General features: G+C 40.7%; 1 long non-coding RNA gene across 6 annotated transcripts in view; it reads right to left on the reverse strand.

The window, feature by feature from the left end:
* LOC144316457 (uncharacterized) overlaps positions 1-16,252 on the reverse strand; it is a 76,664-nt gene extending 60,412 nt beyond the window's left edge. For all 6 annotated transcript variants that reach the window (XR_013382424.1, XR_013382423.1, XR_013382419.1 and 3 more), the window contains exon 1: positions 16,006-16,252. This is a non-coding gene — a long non-coding RNA (uncharacterized LOC144316457). The remainder of the gene's footprint in view (positions 1-16,005) is intronic.
* Between the last annotated feature and the right edge of the window lie 1,151 nt (positions 16,253-17,403).

Consider the following 17,403-nt stretch of genomic DNA (forward strand, 5'->3'; position numbering starts at 1 on the left):
TATGTATATGGTAATAAATGCATGATAATACACAAATGTTTTATTGAATGATTTGAAAATCACTTATGAATATGAAGGTTTAAGAGAAAACTGGATGCAAACAATGAGCAAGTCCTTAAATATAAAACTTTCTATTAAGAGTTTTTGAAATGCTTTTTGTTTTTGTTTTTGTTTTTTTTTGAAATGCTTTTTGCAATAACTATTCAGTAACACTTGGAAGACTGACTGGGAGTAGTTACTTTTCAGAGATAAATAATGGAACTTTTTCAGGACACTGAACATGGAAGACAATTTTTAATTTATTGTAGAATTTCTCAGAATTTAGAGCAATATTGCAGACAGGAAACTGCCAAACCAGCTTCCAGTCTCTTGCTATTATGTTGCAGTTGACCTTAAACAAGTTTTACAACAGTAGGCTGAGATTGCACATAAATACACTAGATACATGTTTTAAAATAGTGAATACCTTCAAAGATATTTTCAAGTCAACGAAAGATACATATAGTAAAAACTCTTTCAGATGTAGTATATTTTTAAAATGCTCTACTGTTGTTTGTGGAATGAATGAGTTTCTGTAATGAGTTTCACTACCTGCCATGAAATCAAGAACTTTTTTTTTTTTTTTTTTTTTTGGTAGAAAGCTGAGAAGCACCAAGAAAATTTTCGGGCAGTGACTGACATTTCTTCTCCAAGAGAGAAGTTGATTTGACTCAGAGTTTCACATCTAGAAACATCCAGTTGAATAACACGTAAAAAATCACGAGAAAGAAAGTCTTGTGAGTCCAACCAAGCCTCCAACTAAACCGAATTTTAGTTGTTTATAAAAATTCTAGAAAATGCCAGAAAAAAATTGAGAGGTGTGAGATTTTAGAATTTCTAAGTACATATTTTTATTTCTTGACAGACTCCATTAACCCTGATCCAAGATTAAGATTGTTTACAGATTTCCTTTTTTAAACCATGAGAACATTAACTGTGCTGATGTCCAATATCTTCCCTAGAGCTAACATTCAGTAAACATTTTAGATTGATTACGAAATGGCCACATTGTAACAATTTGATAGCATTGTCCGTGGGTGTAATTTCGTAGTTTCGTAAGGATCATTGGTGGCTGCATTCATTTGGATGGAGGCCACTGCAGGCTGACTTCTGTGCTACTGTAAATTGTCTTAAAGCCGAGTTCAGTGCATTTACTAAAATGCTAGGAGATTAATTTTTAAAAATTTGCAATCAATACCGATACGTCCTTCTTTTGCAGCGTTACTGCTATTTAGATGGAACAGCAGAATGTAATCTGTTGATTAGGTAAAGGAGACAAAAACAGGAAACTGATGGCCCATAGGGAAATACGAGAACAAATTGATTTCATAAAACAAATATAATCGGTGTGACAATAAAAGATGTGTTATCCACACAGGTCAAACGTTATCATGGTGACTTTCAAGAGAACTGGGTATATAGGAATTTTAAATAAATAAGTAAAATAAATGGGCTTTTCCATGGTGCTTATATATGTTCTGTCTCAATCTTCCTTGTAATGGAACTCATTAGAGATTTGACCTGCACATCTAAGAATTGATTACCCATGATAATGTGAGATCAGACAGGCATTCTTCCTAGAATTAATACCATCTTGCATTTATAAAATGCTTTATTACACTGATGTTCCCCTCCCACCTATTATCCCAGATTTTAGAACAATAATATAAGAAAAGTCATGAAGAAAAGCAGTTAGATGCACAGGGGAAGTGTCTGGTCTTTGGGGTCAAATGCTAGTCCACTATACAGGCATTGGGGCAACTGGGACTTACTGTGGAGCCATCCTAGTGCTAAATTTCTTCATTTCCACAAAAAGAATAATAATAGGACTTGCATCATAGACATTTTAACGAGAATTAGATGTACTGTACGTAGCGCCATGGTTTAGTGGCAGTAAGCACTTACTACGCATCCCTAGCGTCATGGGATGTCTAAGGGGGTGTGTTAGACTGTTCACAAATGAGAAGCTGAAAACAAAGGGGTTAAGTGCTTCTGGAGGAGGTCTGAGGCTTCTTATTAAAACAAATTGACTCAGCTTTATCTGTAGCAGGGCTTTTATCAGAACTAATGTTATTAAGCAAATGGAAATGTTGTGCTTTCATCTCTGTGTTTTCTTTTATCCAGTCATTTTTAGAGAGACACCTGAGAAATGGAAAGAATTCTATCTTATGCTGGATAAGTCACTCCATGAATTTTGATTATTACTCACTCACTCCTCTTTTCAGGGCTCAGTTTCTTTGTCTACTAGTAACCTCTAAGGACCTTTTCTGACTGAAAGTTAATATCATTTCATAAACTGGATAATCAAAGTCATGAACTCTGAAGTTTGACTCTAATAAATAAACACCCTAAATTCAAAGAAAAGAAATCCACACCGTGGCCATGAAAAATGTTATGTTCCATTTTATGCTATCATTTAGGCACTGATATTTCCTAGATCACAACTTCCTTTGGTTTAGCATCTCACTTCAAAAAAAAAACAAAAAACAAAAACAAAAACAAAGGTTATAATGGAAATTCAGATGCATAAATTCAACTTAGCATTGTCAGCAATCATGGAATTAAAGTATTCCCTACCAAGTTCAAATGTGACCGTTAATAATGTATTGTCTGTTAATAGGTGCACATGGTACAATGTAGCACAGCTTTACAGAACAACAGACAAAATTCAAATCTGATCTAAGCAATTATTTCTGCAAGTCTACGTGATTTTCATTAAATAATTCACATTTTCAGCTAAGAAAATACTTTCTAGATGTAATATGATACTTTTATTTTCCTCCTTCATTCTCCCTTTCTAAAGATTAGGTTATATGATTATTTGAATAAAGTGACTTTAAAAAAAAAAAGAGGGCTAAAGAAAATCACAGACCTTTCCCCACAATTTCATATTATACATAATTTTATGACACTTGATTTTTTATGCTGTGGATAACTACAAAGGCAGTTTAATTTGGATCTATTCTGTGTTTCCACCATATCCTGGAGGCAGAGATAATTTTGGTGGACAACAGGCTTAAGAAATCAGTTTCCAATTGTCTGATTTATGACATAATCTGAATACTTGTTAAATTGTTGATCACACTTCCCTGAAAAGATAAATTAAATCTCTTGTATAGACTCTAGTAGACAAAGATCTCAGTAGTTATAACTCTTTATATTTCCAGTTTTTTTATATAATTCATTTCACATTTATTATTTAACTCACTTGGCATGACGTTTTCCTCCATGGACTCCCACCACTCGTGCTGCACTCCCGAGTTTTGGACCTTTTATTTAGTATGAGCCCTGCTGCTGACATTTGAAACTGAAAATTCAACTCCTCACACTTATTCCCTGTGGAAGTTCTATATACCATATACCACAATTATAAACTAATTTACACCTAAAGCATGGTCTGTCTGAATTAGCAAGAGAATTTATAACTTTCCTAAATTGTTCATAAACAAGAAATCTGAGTAAATTTGCATTGCTAAAATTCAGGGTAAAAATGTTGTCAGAGTTCCTCAACAGTCTTTCAATGATTAACTTCCCTATAATAAAAATAGAGGTAGTGTGAACTTGAAGTATAACTTTGGTGATACCTTGAAGAGGTCTATTTTGTGACTCTTAGTATGAATGCCCAGATCAGCATCTGGGAAACCCCCACATCATATCATAGGATTGCAATAATAGCAGTTAAGATCTAATGAAGTCCTTCTTGTGTTACCCAACCCAGTGGTTCCAGATTATTACAACGTTTGCAAAGAATATCCACCCACCCACCCACCCCACACACACACACACAAAGTCTTTGTGAAGAAGTGACCATATCGTTTCCTGACCTGACTTGCTTCATCAGTAAAATGCATTGTCTGAATTATCTAAGGTCTCCCCAAACTATCTGGTTTTACAAATGCTATTTCATGCAGAAAATCAGCAGACTCAGGTGAAGAATATGCTTCAGAAGGTACATATAGGAATCAAAGTTTATATACGAAGGGATTTAACAAGTGAAAATTAGACATTTGAAAGGAATAGTCTTGAAAAAAGTAGAACTATTACTCTATTTCCAATAGGCTGGACCACGTGGCACCTGTGTAACATATTGAGATTATTTTGAAAGCACAGAATTCATTAATCTGTTAATAGTCTCAATTTTAGCTAATCATGCAGAGGTATGTCATGGGACCTTCGAGATCCAGGAGCCTTAATTCCCTAAACTACTGACAGGGAAATTGAGGTCCCAAAAGAGTCACCCAGTCACTTAGTAACATATCTTCTTATTCCTTATCCAGTGCTCTTCTTATTTGCTGTGTGACTATAATGAGAAACAGACATAAAATTACTGAGAGATATTAATGAATTGACCAAAGTTTTGGAGAAACAAGAACAAAAAAGACCCCAATGAGCAACGCTGACTATGAAATGATCTGGAGGGAAAGGATATAGGTAGCTTAAAGGCTAAAGAAGATGATGGGCAGCTGAGAAAAAGAAAAGAAAGTTCCAGAAATATTTCATAAATATGTTTGTAGTTCTTTTTGGCCATGTTGTAAGAGAAGAAAAGACCAGTTTTCCATACTCTTGAATTCATTTTATAGTAGAAAGGTGACACCTTTGAATAAATGGTTTGGTATACAAACACTATAGAAGAGATAAATTTTAGGGACCTCTGGGTGGCTCAGTGGCTGAGCATCTGCCTTTGGCTCAGGTCATGATCCCGAGGTCCTGGGATCGAGTCCTGCATCAGGCTCTCTGCATGGAGCCTGCTTCTCCCTCTGCCTGTGTCTCTGCCTCTCTCTCCGTGTCTCTCATGAATAAATAAATAAAATGTTAAAAAAAAGATAAATTTTAAATATGTTGTATAGCAATTTGTTCTTGTAAAAAAGGTGCAGTCAAAATTATTGTATTATTATTATTATTGTTATTATTATTATTATTATTATTAATACCTATCCTAAAAGATCAGGGGCCTCATTTATTGAGGGCTACAACATACTCTGATGTGAACCTGAAAAAAAAGGTGGAGTCTTACATACTCATTTATTGTCATCTTTAAACTGTCAGCCTATGTATGACGTGGAGTACATATTTACTAGTGGTTACCACTGTCCAATCTTGACATAAAGGTAGCTCATAAATGAATGCTGAAAATACAGTTTTGTTGGAGAGCGAGCTCAAGTCTCTAACCTAGGTATTTTAGTTGCATCTTTTCCCGGAGGCATTAAGATCTTGACTGAAGTTTCAAATTGACTTTAGGTATCTCATGATACAGTGCTACCCAAATAATTAGTGAGGGACCTCTAGGGAAGAATAAATTTAAACCCACCTTCATGTAATTCTGAGGTTTTCTCTCTGAAGATTATGTTTAAGGTAACCCATAACAGTAAAGGTTCTGATGCAGATTTGGACTCTGATGCCCCTGTGGATGCCCTCACAGAGGGGTATTAGCAAGGAGACGTCTATGTGGCAATGCTTTACCACGTAGCTTATGCAAATCCGTAGCAATACTGAGCTCAAATAAGGATCTCGGTTTCAATACCTTTTTTTCAGAAATGCATTTGCTCCTCTTTAAAAAGAAATCTGACTCCACATGAAGAGGCAAAAAACAATCCTAAAGTCAATGCTCATTTCTTTAAGTATGATATTGCTGACATTTTCTTATCAAATCAAACCAAACATAACTCGGTGGCTCTTTAGAATATTTTAAAATAAGCATCTGTATGAGGTATTATGAGTGTAAAAATATCAGAACTAATATCCATGAAGCACCTATAATATCTGCTCCTTTATAAAAAACAATACAATGAGAGCAATGACTGTTGGGTTGAAATATAAAGTTTTAGTCCTATTACCAATCCCTTATGTAACGTGAAAACAGTACAATCTAAAGAATGTGAATAAAAGGGAGACAGGAGACATTTTCCCAATTTCTGCAACCAAAGGAGTTAGTGGTGGTTGGGCAAAGAAATCTTACAACCTAAATCTTTATATTAATTCATCATTATGGTTTTTTAACTAGAAATGAATAAATACGGTTTCCAATGAATATGTTCACTTGAAAAATCTCTCAATAATGTTAAAGTTAAATTAAGAAGCAACAGGGATCCCTGGGTGGCACAGCGGTTTGGCGCCTGCCTTTGGCCCAGGGCACGATCCTGGAGACCCGGGATCGAATCCCACGTCGGGCTTCCGGTGCATGGAGCCTGCTTCTCCCTCTGCCTGTGTCTCTGCCTCTCTCTCTCTCTCTCTCTGTGACTATCATAAATAAATAAAAATTAAAAAAAAAAAAAGAAGCAATGAATACAGGAACTTCGTATTTGATATTTCATTCATTTTGTATTGTTTGTGATACATCACTAGGTGATTAAAAATGAAGATATGAAAGACAATCTAGCAAGTAAAAGATAGTGATTACTCCTAAAGCCAAAGGGACATCAGAAAATAGAAAGGGGTTTGGGGTCTTCAACTAGATCTAGCTTATTTCTTAAGAGCTTGGAGTAAATGAAGACAAAAATACTAAAGAGTGTCGATCTTGGTGGCAGAAACATGAAAATGTATTTACACTGATTATACTTTCTGTGTAGTCTGAAATATTTCTGAATTTAAAATGAATTTTTCCTACTTTTTGTATTCTAGTTTACAAAGATGAGTTTATACATGACTTCTTTTGTGAAACTTTCAAACCTTTCTTCGTATGTGAGAGATTTCCTTTTCTTCATAGTTCAAAACTATATATTTAAAATGAGTAAATTTATGTAATTTAGAGAACTGTCAAAACTTTCAGCAGAAAGATAAAATTTTAAGTCTTTTAATGTATTCTATACTAATAGCTTTCTTTTCCCCTTTTTTGGTTTATGTAATTAATTTTGAGCCACTTGATATGGAGAGCATGTTAGCTAACATTTCAAAGGCATAAACATGGCTATTTTATTCAAAATATCGATTAATGCATATGTATCAGTGGATTATCTCTCACAGTTATCAAACATTATGTAAATATGGAAATACATTTCATAGAATTGTTGAAGTAAATGAGTTTTACTGTATTCCAGGATCAAATGGTAGGGCATTTTGTATTTTTTTCCCTTAGTGAGTGTACTTTTTTAGAAGTAAAATTAATCCCCTAGGAAAAAGAAAAAAAAAAAACAAAACCCAAAACCAAAACCTAGAACATAAGAGCTTCATAAGAGGGTACATGTAAAAAATTAAACAAATTCATTATCTGTGATTTTCTATGTTAACTTCAAGGATAACTTGTTTAGACAGAAATCACTACCTTAAATATTCTTAGAAAAATTCATCATAACAGCAAATGTACCAAGCTGGTTAAAATGCAAATTGCACTAGAGTCGCCTTAGTTATATCTTGAAGAACACCTATTGTCGCTGTTTATTAATTATAAAAGAAAGTGGATGTAAGTTTGCAAATCTTCTTAACCTCTTTTTTTTTTTTAATGTGGGCATCATAACTGCTAGCTTGCTTTTTATGCTAAGCACACTGTGTTCATTCACAATTTGAGGCTTGCACATAGTGTCCAATAATGGTAAAGCACTTGCAAAAATGTTGCACCTGGAACAGGAGGAGTGACGAGAGCAAAGGTCAAATCCAGGCCTTAATAAGCATTGACTAAACAGACTTTAGACTCAGTGAAAAGTCCAGACGACCCCTGCAGCGTCATCTTACAGCTCTGATTTTCTTCTTTTCAAGATGTAGTATAATCCATAAATACAACCAAATCACTAGCAGCTTAGGCTTTGGTTTGGTTTTTATCTTCCAGGGTTTTTTCTTTTTTTCTTTTTTTCACCCCCCTCTTCACAGAGATTGGAAAAAAATTAACCCTTTTCTGGCCTCGGACTAACCAAAGAATGAATTTCTTCCTGGTCACTGTTGTCAGCTTAAATCTTTATGTCCTTCTAGGGCTGGGGGGGTGGGGGGGGGAAGCACTCTGTGAAGAGCAGTGGCCAAATGTTTCATTTTCTCCCATTTAACGTTGACAGCCCAGCGATGGCTAAGAGCAACGGGGCAATCAGGTGACTCTACAAATCAGTGAACTATGTCTATTTTATAAATGTTCCTAAGCAATGGAATTTTGGTATGGTCCTGATTCCCATCACACAGAGGCCACATTTACATACAGATTTCTAGATAATCCCTATGCATGATAAACTATAATCGACTAGAATCAACTTTTTGATATAGTGGTCACGTTTAGGATTCTCTGGTACAGTTCACACTCTTCTTCTTATGGACATAATCCCTTTTCAATACTTTTTGTTCTATTCAACATTTGCTGCAGGAGAGGTAAGGCCCTTGGAGTTAAAAACAGCAAATTTCCCTGCAGTTAATATACCCAATCAAGTATGAAGTGCGGGAATGAAGAGTCCACGTCCAGTGCATCACTCGGGAGAAACCTTGCACCCCACGGTGGGCCTGTGGCCCAGGCGCTGATAGCGAGAGCCGGCCAATCAAATTCAGGGTAATCTTGTTATTCTGTTTACAACACTGCAGATTTTCAGGATGCCAGAGACGTCTGCGTCTGTCCCCCCTACATATATTCTTCTGATGTCACATATATCCTGTTTGCTCCACTCGCTTCACAGTTTAAAAATATAAAAGTAAAAAAAAAAAAAAAAGAACTTTTTCAGCTCTGAGTGTGAACCGTAGCTGCATAATTAAGGGGGAGGCAAAGTCTTACCTAAGCTGGGATGGCTGAGAGCATAGCCAACTGGGTGAGAAAGCCTCAAATGCTCAGCTGTGTGCTGGAGTCTGGGGAAAGATTCTTTGGAAGGAACGTGCAAAGAGATACAAATGGTGTCCCCGGAGAGTGAAAGGGGGGCCCCGGTTTCTCAGGGATCTCGGCCTCCGACTGATGATCACAGTCTTGCACAACAGGAAAGGGGGGATAGTGAGGGGCAGACATTTCCCACAGCTGCAGAGCTCCCCAAACTGGTCACAATCGCTCCTGTGCTGTTCATCTAAAGACTTAGGGTATGCGGGAGAGCAGACGAGCAAACCCCAGCCATGGCCCCATAGAAATAAAAATATTAAAACTCATTCAGTATTCGTGATTATTTGTGATCCTGCAGAATCAAGACCTGTCTATTTTTCAGAACAACATGGAAGGAGGAGAAGTGGGAGTGACTCAAGAGTTGACTCAAGGTATAAACTCCCTTGTTTATACCTATCCGTTTTGAACATTTCAGCTTCGACCATCCGAAATTACAGCACCAATATCATTTTGATTATTTTCCTCAAGATCCCGTGATCCATTAGCTCCTTCATTAAACGGCTAGATTCACTGTCAGTTAGAATGTTATTTGCAAAGTAAAACCGAGCCGAAAGTATGTATGATTTTTAGACTTTGTATCGTGCCTAGGTTTTCTGTTTATATTTTGATGTCTCAAGGTTCTAAATATATTTTATGCATTCAGGGTAATAGAACAAAACACGGGCTAAATCCCTGCCACATATATTTTTTTTCTAATAGATTTGTATAATTCATGCATCAGAAGGAGAATCATCAAATATGAGACATAGTAATCAACCCATATACTTAATGACATAATGAGATTTTTTTTGGTATTTTGGTAATATTCTATATAAGCATACATATGCCAATCTCAGAAATTTAAGTTTTATGAGGTTCATTAAGAATTGACTTTCTATGTTGGTGGCTTAGAGCATGCCTTCATAGGTGTGAAGCCCATGGGCAATCACATTTCAATTTTTGTGACGCAACGAAACCCTAATTGATCTTATCAATCATAAGATACGTTTTTCAAACAACTGCACTAGCGTGGCTTTTGATGAGGCATGCCACTTTTTGACAACTAGTGGATTTGCCTGAGATAAAAGGTTACCTGGAGAAGAACGAGCAAAGAATTCCAAATCAGAGACAACGTTGCTGTGAGGCCAGTATTTTTCAATGGCACTGATGTTTAATTCAGATGTTTTTCTTATCTCTATCACAGATTTCAAAAATACGCACCTTTGGTACACGTTTCTATCTTTATTAGTCAAAATAATGTCAGGAGCGGAAGGATAACTTGTTTTCATCTAACACTTTTATCATTCTAAAACCAAATTTTTTTTAAAAAGAAAACATTTTGACTCTTTGAAGTAGTACATAAACTATGAAGAAAATTATTTGAGTCAAGAACTTGTCCAAAAGAAACAAACCTGAAAACTCACATGCCCACTGTCACAGCATATGTGATTGCTAAGTGAGGTACTAACTATATAGGTTGTCTTCAATGCTTGCTATCTTCTAGCAAGCCAAGTCCAAATGAAATCTCCAGAAATGTTATATATATATATATATATATATATATATATATGTAATGACTACACACATTAATAGACCAAGGATTTTATATAGTGGATATTCTCAAGGTTAAGTTTAAAAGTATATATATATAGGTTCCAATAATGATGATTTGTTCAAAATATATTTAATGTCATCGTTCCTTCTTCTTAACTCAAACATTATGTCAATATTTTAATGTTTTTTAAGCCAATCATTTGCTTATTACCAGCTAGCTGAGAGACGATGGAGGTGCAGGATAACTTTTTTTGGATTACTTGCGATGAAACGGCACAAAGAGCCAACTCACATAATTTGCATCGAGGATTGCTCTTGCAGCTATATTAATTTTAATAAAAATTAAATGTTTTCAATCAGTTTAGATTGGCTGGTAAGGGAAAAACACAAAGACAAAACTGAGGCAGCGAGCCTTACAATGCCTCCACTGATTTCTCCACTGCCCCTTCCTCTGCACATGGTCAATTAGAATTGAAAATCCTGTGCTGATTTCATTCGCTGGAATTTTTAAGCAGGTCAGGAAGAAAGATGTTATTGAAAGGAAAAGTCTCATCTAAATAAGAAAGGAGCACGTGGCCATCTGGTCCTAGCTATACATATAAAAAGTTATTTCAGCTGAACTGCAGGCTTGATGTTTAAAAAGATGTGCCAAAAATCAACCCAAAATCTGTTTACGGTAAAATATTCCAAATGTTTTTCAACCTCCAAATATGCAATACACAGTTCATTTCCTATCTGTGATTCATGAGCCCATTTGACCCCAGCGCCTCACTGAGCTTGACTTGAGTTTCAGGCCGTGGAACATTCAATCACTCTTAGAACACTACTCCTTAATGGGAGATCAACAGGACCGTGGGCCTTTTGAAAATTGTGGAAATAACTTGGATAGTTTTCACTCAAATTAATTTTGAGTGCTGTCTGCACGTAGGCTTGAAAAGAATAAAGTCGGAGGCACGACACAACCACACCAATTTTCCTTCTTTCCTCATTGTGACTTGAGATTCCTGTGCATTCCCTGGGCAGTGCTCCGGCATCTGCTCAAAATAATTTCAGGTCTCAAGCCTAAAAACTAAGGTTTGGGTTTTTCGTTTTGTTTTGTTTTTAAACCCAATCTGTCTTTTCATGAAGAGAAATTATGAGTGTGAGTCTACTTTTAGAAATCATCTTCATGATGTTAAGAAACAGTTGTTTTTGGGTTTTTTTAAATACCATTTTACACTGTTTGCCACATTAGAGTCCTATCTTTTGGTGTGACTGAAATATGTTTTGATAGGAGGCATTTGCAATAATTATATCATCAATACGTTCATTGGGCCATTGATCTGAGTATGTCCCTCTGCTAGCACAGACAGAGCTAGCTGACCTCCCCATCCAAATGTCATTGTATTAAAATACGTTAATATTCTAACCCAAGAGCAGCAAAAAACAATCCAACCAACCTCTGGTTATAAATAACATACCAACAATTATTTGGGGTCATAAAACGATATTCAAATATATTTTATATGCATATATCCCATCCACACACATGTGTGAAAACACATGATTATAGTATCAACAGACAGGCTACACAAGAGGGTGGGTTTTCACTAAAGTCTTCAAATAAATAACTCAATTCAGAATATTCTACTATATGAAACACAAGAATCTTGACATATCTCTGACATAAGATGTCATTGGTTGTTTTTGTGTATTTACTATGTTTGTTCTGCCCATTTCAAATAAATCATTACTATTGTGTAAGAAGAATAAACTGTACTATAGTAAATTGTTCTTTCTCCTTTATGCTCTGAAAACCCATTTGTTCTTGAATTGGCGTTACGTAGTTCAACTATTTCAATCAAGTCCATTATCTTCTTTTCTTTGAAAGATGCCTTTTTAGTAACCTGTATCCCCAGTGGGCAATGTCATGTTTTGTTTTTAGAAAAGTAGGTGAAATTTAAATCCAACTGCTTGTTCATTTTTTTTATATTTGACAAAACAATTATATAATTCATCCTCAGGCAAGAACTCCACTATATGCTGGAAGGACTACTTATGTAAAAATTATGGAGTCAGGCCCAAAAATTTCTCAAAAAAGTTATTTATTAGTTCACACACTGGAGTCTTACCCCACAGAATGTCACCTAACTTGTGCAGCTTGTTTTTTCTAAGTACAAAATGTGTCTGTTCTTTGAGCAATATACTTTCCTCAACAAAAGTAACATGAGAGCAAAAAAGAACAGAACACTTTTCCTCTTGTTTTAAAACAATCGTACAATGCATGAGCAAAATTAATCTCCTTCATTTGTATGTTGGTGTATAAATAGTGCTGTTCGTATACATATGTCTTGCAAATCCTTTCAAAACTAATCCTTTTCTAAGTATGCAAGGAAGAAGTACTAAGAGCAAATTCCAAAATTCAAAAAAATAATGTTCCAAATACTCGGTATTATAGGAACTGGTAAGTGTATATCCGGCCGTCCTATATGAAGTGAGGATTAACTTAAATTACATATCAAAACTTAGTAATTCAGGACATTACGTATACACAGTTGTTCCATATTTATGTCTCAGAGATAGCCATAGGTTTCCATAAAATCATTAAACTTTGCTCCATTCGAGTTAAGTAAAATAAAACAGCACATTTAAATACACAGACATTATTAAAAACCTATACACTTGTTTGGCGGATAACTGTTTAGTGGAAGCCCCATAAAATAAACTTGAGGATAAACGAAAACACTGCACCAGCCCACAAAATTTTAACCCGATAATCCTCTAACCCAGAGCACACGAAAGGAGCATCACTTCTAAATCATCTGTAGACAATTCTTGCTTCACCCACCAAGTTAAGAGTGCAACGATTTAACGTCTGCAAAAATGCAAATGGCAAGTAAGGCTCCACCGAGTCAGAGCACCCATCAGCACCGTAGCATTTTTATCCCAGTGACTGCAAAAACGTTCACCATTTCCACATCCTATCCACATCACTGAAACGCGGCCACCTCTAAAAATGTTCGACCAGCCTATGAGTAAGGCTTCCCAGACCCAGAAAACTGTGCCCGGCTACAGATACCTGGATAAACATGCCAGACTGCCCCATAAACACATCTTCAAGAGAGACATAGCTGCAAATAAAACAGTCCTTCCCTGTGGGTGTTGGTTAACCCCACGAACATGTGAACTTCCTATGGGCACACACCCAACAGACACTGGCGATTAGGTGATTGAAAACGTCGCCCACAAAGGCGAAATTTTATATGTGATGACATCACCAGCAAACCAGGGCTTCTCTGTGATATAATGATATAATTGCCTGGCTGAATGTGTCTCTTGAGTGCGTGCATGTGCATGTGTGTGTGTGTGTGTGTGTGAGATAGAGAAAGAGAGAGAGAGACAGAGAGGGAGGGAGGGAGAGGGAGGGAGGGAGAGAGGGAGGGAGATGCTTAAAGAACAGCATCATCAGAAATGCTCTAACCTCCTGCAAGGCTTGCAAGAATCTTTCCGCAGACCTTTGACTTTCTCCAGATTTCCTACAGCTTCAGCTCATTCAAAAACGCCCTTCCCGCACGAGGACACGGGGTTTTGTGTCCTCAGCCCACGGTGACTTCCCAAGCATCCCCCCACCACCCCCCGATGGAGGTGCCGGGATGAGATTTCTCCACCAAATGAGGCATGCGGATCGGTAATAATGCGATGCAGGAGTTGCAGGGTCCCCGGGGACCTGCCTGCCTTTGAAAGGCTGAGACGTCTTGGTTTCAGGGGGAGGTGGGGGGGGGGGGAATGAAAGGGTTAAAAATCGAGGCTGTCTGGGGTAAAAGAAAGGGGATATTGTTGTCTTTAATCTTTCCGCAGTATGTGTAAGACTTCCATCCCGGATCTGCACGGAGCAGGGGCAGAGGCTCGGCGTGCATTGCGTGCAAGCTCCTTGATTGTCGAGGGGGGAAAAAAACCTGGCTGGAGTCCAGACAGGCTGGAGCTCTGTTGATCATTATGTCTAGCCTTCAGGTGTCTCGGCACCCAGTGGGCGGCGGTGGGGGAGGTGTAGATAACGTGAGGCCAGACAAAGAGGGGGGAGGGAAAAAAAAAAAAAACCAACAACAGCGTATTTTAAAAAGATCATGCGAAAATGTGTGTCCAAGTCCTCTTTAATAAAAAAAAAAAATGAATCCTACCGTCTTGGACTTTTATAATTAGAACACGAGCTGGGCTCCGGCAGATCTCTTTAAGCCATAATTAGTTATGTCTGGAGCCTTGGAATAATTCCCTTCAATAATTGATGGGAGTTGATACTCTCTCCTAAAAATAAGGAGGGCAATGCTTTCTCGCGCAAACTCTCCTTTTTGCGGGAGGCTTTGTCGTTCCAAAGCCTCATCAAGCCACAATCGCACCGACTGGATTTGCCTTTTCATTTTCTTAGGAGACTCGGCTTATAACTTTTGAAGAATCTGGGTGATTCTAGAAGTACAGGCGTCATGCATTGCGAGACTGCTCTAGCTGAATGTAAAGAGAAGGCAGGGATCATTCTTCCCCCATTTGTTTCCAATTATTTTATAAATCAGAAAGAAAAAAAAAAAGACATACACAACACAACACAACAAAACAACCAAACCCTGCTTTGCAGGTCGCTTCCGTTGGAAACTCCATCAAAAAAACCTTACCAAGCATGTAAGTTAGATGCTAAGTGTATCTTTTGCCCTCTGCTAAGGAGAAATCCCAAATTCTTTTATTCTTCTAGCATTCTATAAAGAAGCTTCCGCATGCTTCCTCCCCACCCCCACATCCTCACTCCACCCTATTAGGAATTTAAAAAAAAAAAAAAAATCTTTATCCATGGAAGGCTGGATCCTGATACAGACAGCTTGTCTTTTCCTTCTGCCTTTTCCCCTGACCACTTTCCACAGTCACCTTTCACTTGGGCCGGACTGTATTTCGCATTTTGTGGGCTACAACGCCGAGAAAGCAGCTCAGCCTCTATCATCATCATGAAATAAAAAGTGGTGTTTTTTTTTTTTTTTTTTTTTAAGAAAGAAAAAAGAACATAAAGAAAAAGAAAGCTCTGGCTTGAAGCCATTGTTCAGAATTTAAGAGCTGTTTGCCCCCCCCCCCCCCCAGTGTCTCGGCAGTCTTTCATAGCTAATTATAATAACTGTCAGATGTCTGGGAAGTCTAGGGCACCCTTGTCAGTGGAGTCTGCAAAGTTTGCCTTTTATTTATTTATTTATTTATTTATTTATTTATTTATTTATTTTCTTTCTTTCTTTCTCGGGGAACCCATCAGATCTGATCCCGACATAAAGAAGGAAAAGAAGTGAACTAAAAGTGCATCTGCGTGCGCCTTCCTTTTTCTCCTATGAACAAAGCGGCGAACAGGGGCGACGTTCCGGGGTGCAGCCCCCTGCAGCTCAGCTCCTCTCCGGAACGCCTCGCTCTTCGGGCTCCAATTCCTCCCCTCGCACGCACACGCACACACACACACGCGCACACACACGCACGCACACACACACACACACACACAGAAAGCATGCAACAATTGTCCCCGCGGCGCTGGCCTGCCCGCCGCGTTACCTGGCCGGACGCACCTCCGACGGGGGCCCTGCACAGAGCTTGCGAGACCTGATGCCCCTCGGACGTGCACCCCCTCTCGGGCACTCGCTCCACGGAGAGCCAGGCATACTCACAATTTCCAAGCGCTCCTGGGCGCAGGTCCCCCCGTCCCCGGGGGCGGAGCAGCGGCTCCGGCCAGGCGGTCCCCGGCGGCGCAGGTGCAAGCATCCCCGTGCTCCCGGAGGAGGCGCGCAGGGAGGGAGGCGAGCGCCTCTTTTGCAAAGTCCCTCGGAACTCGGCCCCCGGCGCCCGGGCGGCCCCGGCTCCCGGGGAAGCCGGACTCGCCGCAGTTCTGAATTGAACTCGGCCGCAGCCCGTGTGAGCGGCGGGGCGCGCGTCACGTGGGCGCAGCGAGCCTCCCCATTGGCCGCCGCGCGGCCCGGGCCCCGCCCCCGGCTCCGGGGGCGAAGACTTGAAACTGAAAGCGTCGCCGAGCTCCGCCCGCGCGCTCGTCCCCTCCGCGCCGCGGGGCTGCGGGCCGCGGCGGCCGCTCGGGAGTGGGCTCGGGCCTGAGGTCCTCCCTCCCGGGGGCCGGGGGCGGCGGCGGGGGCGGGCATCGGACGCTGAGCTCCCCGCCGCCCGCGGCGTCGCTGTCCCCGCCCGCCCCTTGCCGCCTGCGGGATGCGCCTCGCGTGCCCGTCGGGGAGGCGCGGCCGCTCACCTGTTCGCTGGCCCACCTGACGCCGCAGGTGACACGGAGCGAGCCCCCCCTTCCCTCCTTTGTGGCGCTCAGCCACGTTCGGAAGCACGAAGGCTTTGTTTATTCATTCATTCATTCATTCATTCATTCATTCGTTCATTTATTCCATGGGGGCCCCGACGATGAATTGCCCGGGTTGGGTCCCGCAGAGGGGCTCCCCGCAGAGGGGCTCCCGGCGGCCCTGGGCCGCGCTCCGTTATCGGCCGTGACCCAGGCCCGGGACCGACTTTCTGCAGGAGCCACTCGACGGCTTCTGGAGACAACGACGTGCAGAGGCGACCGGGGCCGCCCGGGAAAGTCCAAAGGAAGGGCTTCGGCCCGGCACGGGGGACGCGGGAGTGGGTGGTGTCGCCCCCGGCCCGCGCGGAGGCTCCCGTGACGGCCACGCGCGCACGCGGGCGGCAGAGCTTGCGCTTGGGCCACGGCCGGGGGGGCCCAGAGACGGCCGGGTGTGGAGGGCGGCCCGAGGGCTGGGTGCCCAGGGGATCCCCCAGAGACCGCCGGGTGCGGGAGGCAGCCCGAGGGTCGGGCACCGAGGGGAACCCCCCCAGAGACGGCCGGGTGCAGGGGGCGGCCCAGGGGCCGGGTACCCAGGGGATCCCCCCAGAGACGACCGGGGGGAGCATCCCCGCGGACAAGCACCCAGGGGATCCCCCCAGAGACGGCCAGGTGGGGGGGCAGCCCGAGGGCCGGGTACCCAGGGGATCCCCCCAGAGATGGCCGGGTGGGAGGTAGCCCGAGGGCCCGGTACTCAGGGGATCCCCCCCAGAGA

Source organism: Canis aureus, chromosome 6 (genome assembly GCF_053574225.1).
Source record: "Canis aureus isolate CA01 chromosome 6, VMU_Caureus_v.1.0, whole genome shotgun sequence".
In the NCBI taxonomy this organism is placed as follows: domain Eukaryota; kingdom Metazoa; phylum Chordata; class Mammalia; order Carnivora; family Canidae; genus Canis; species Canis aureus.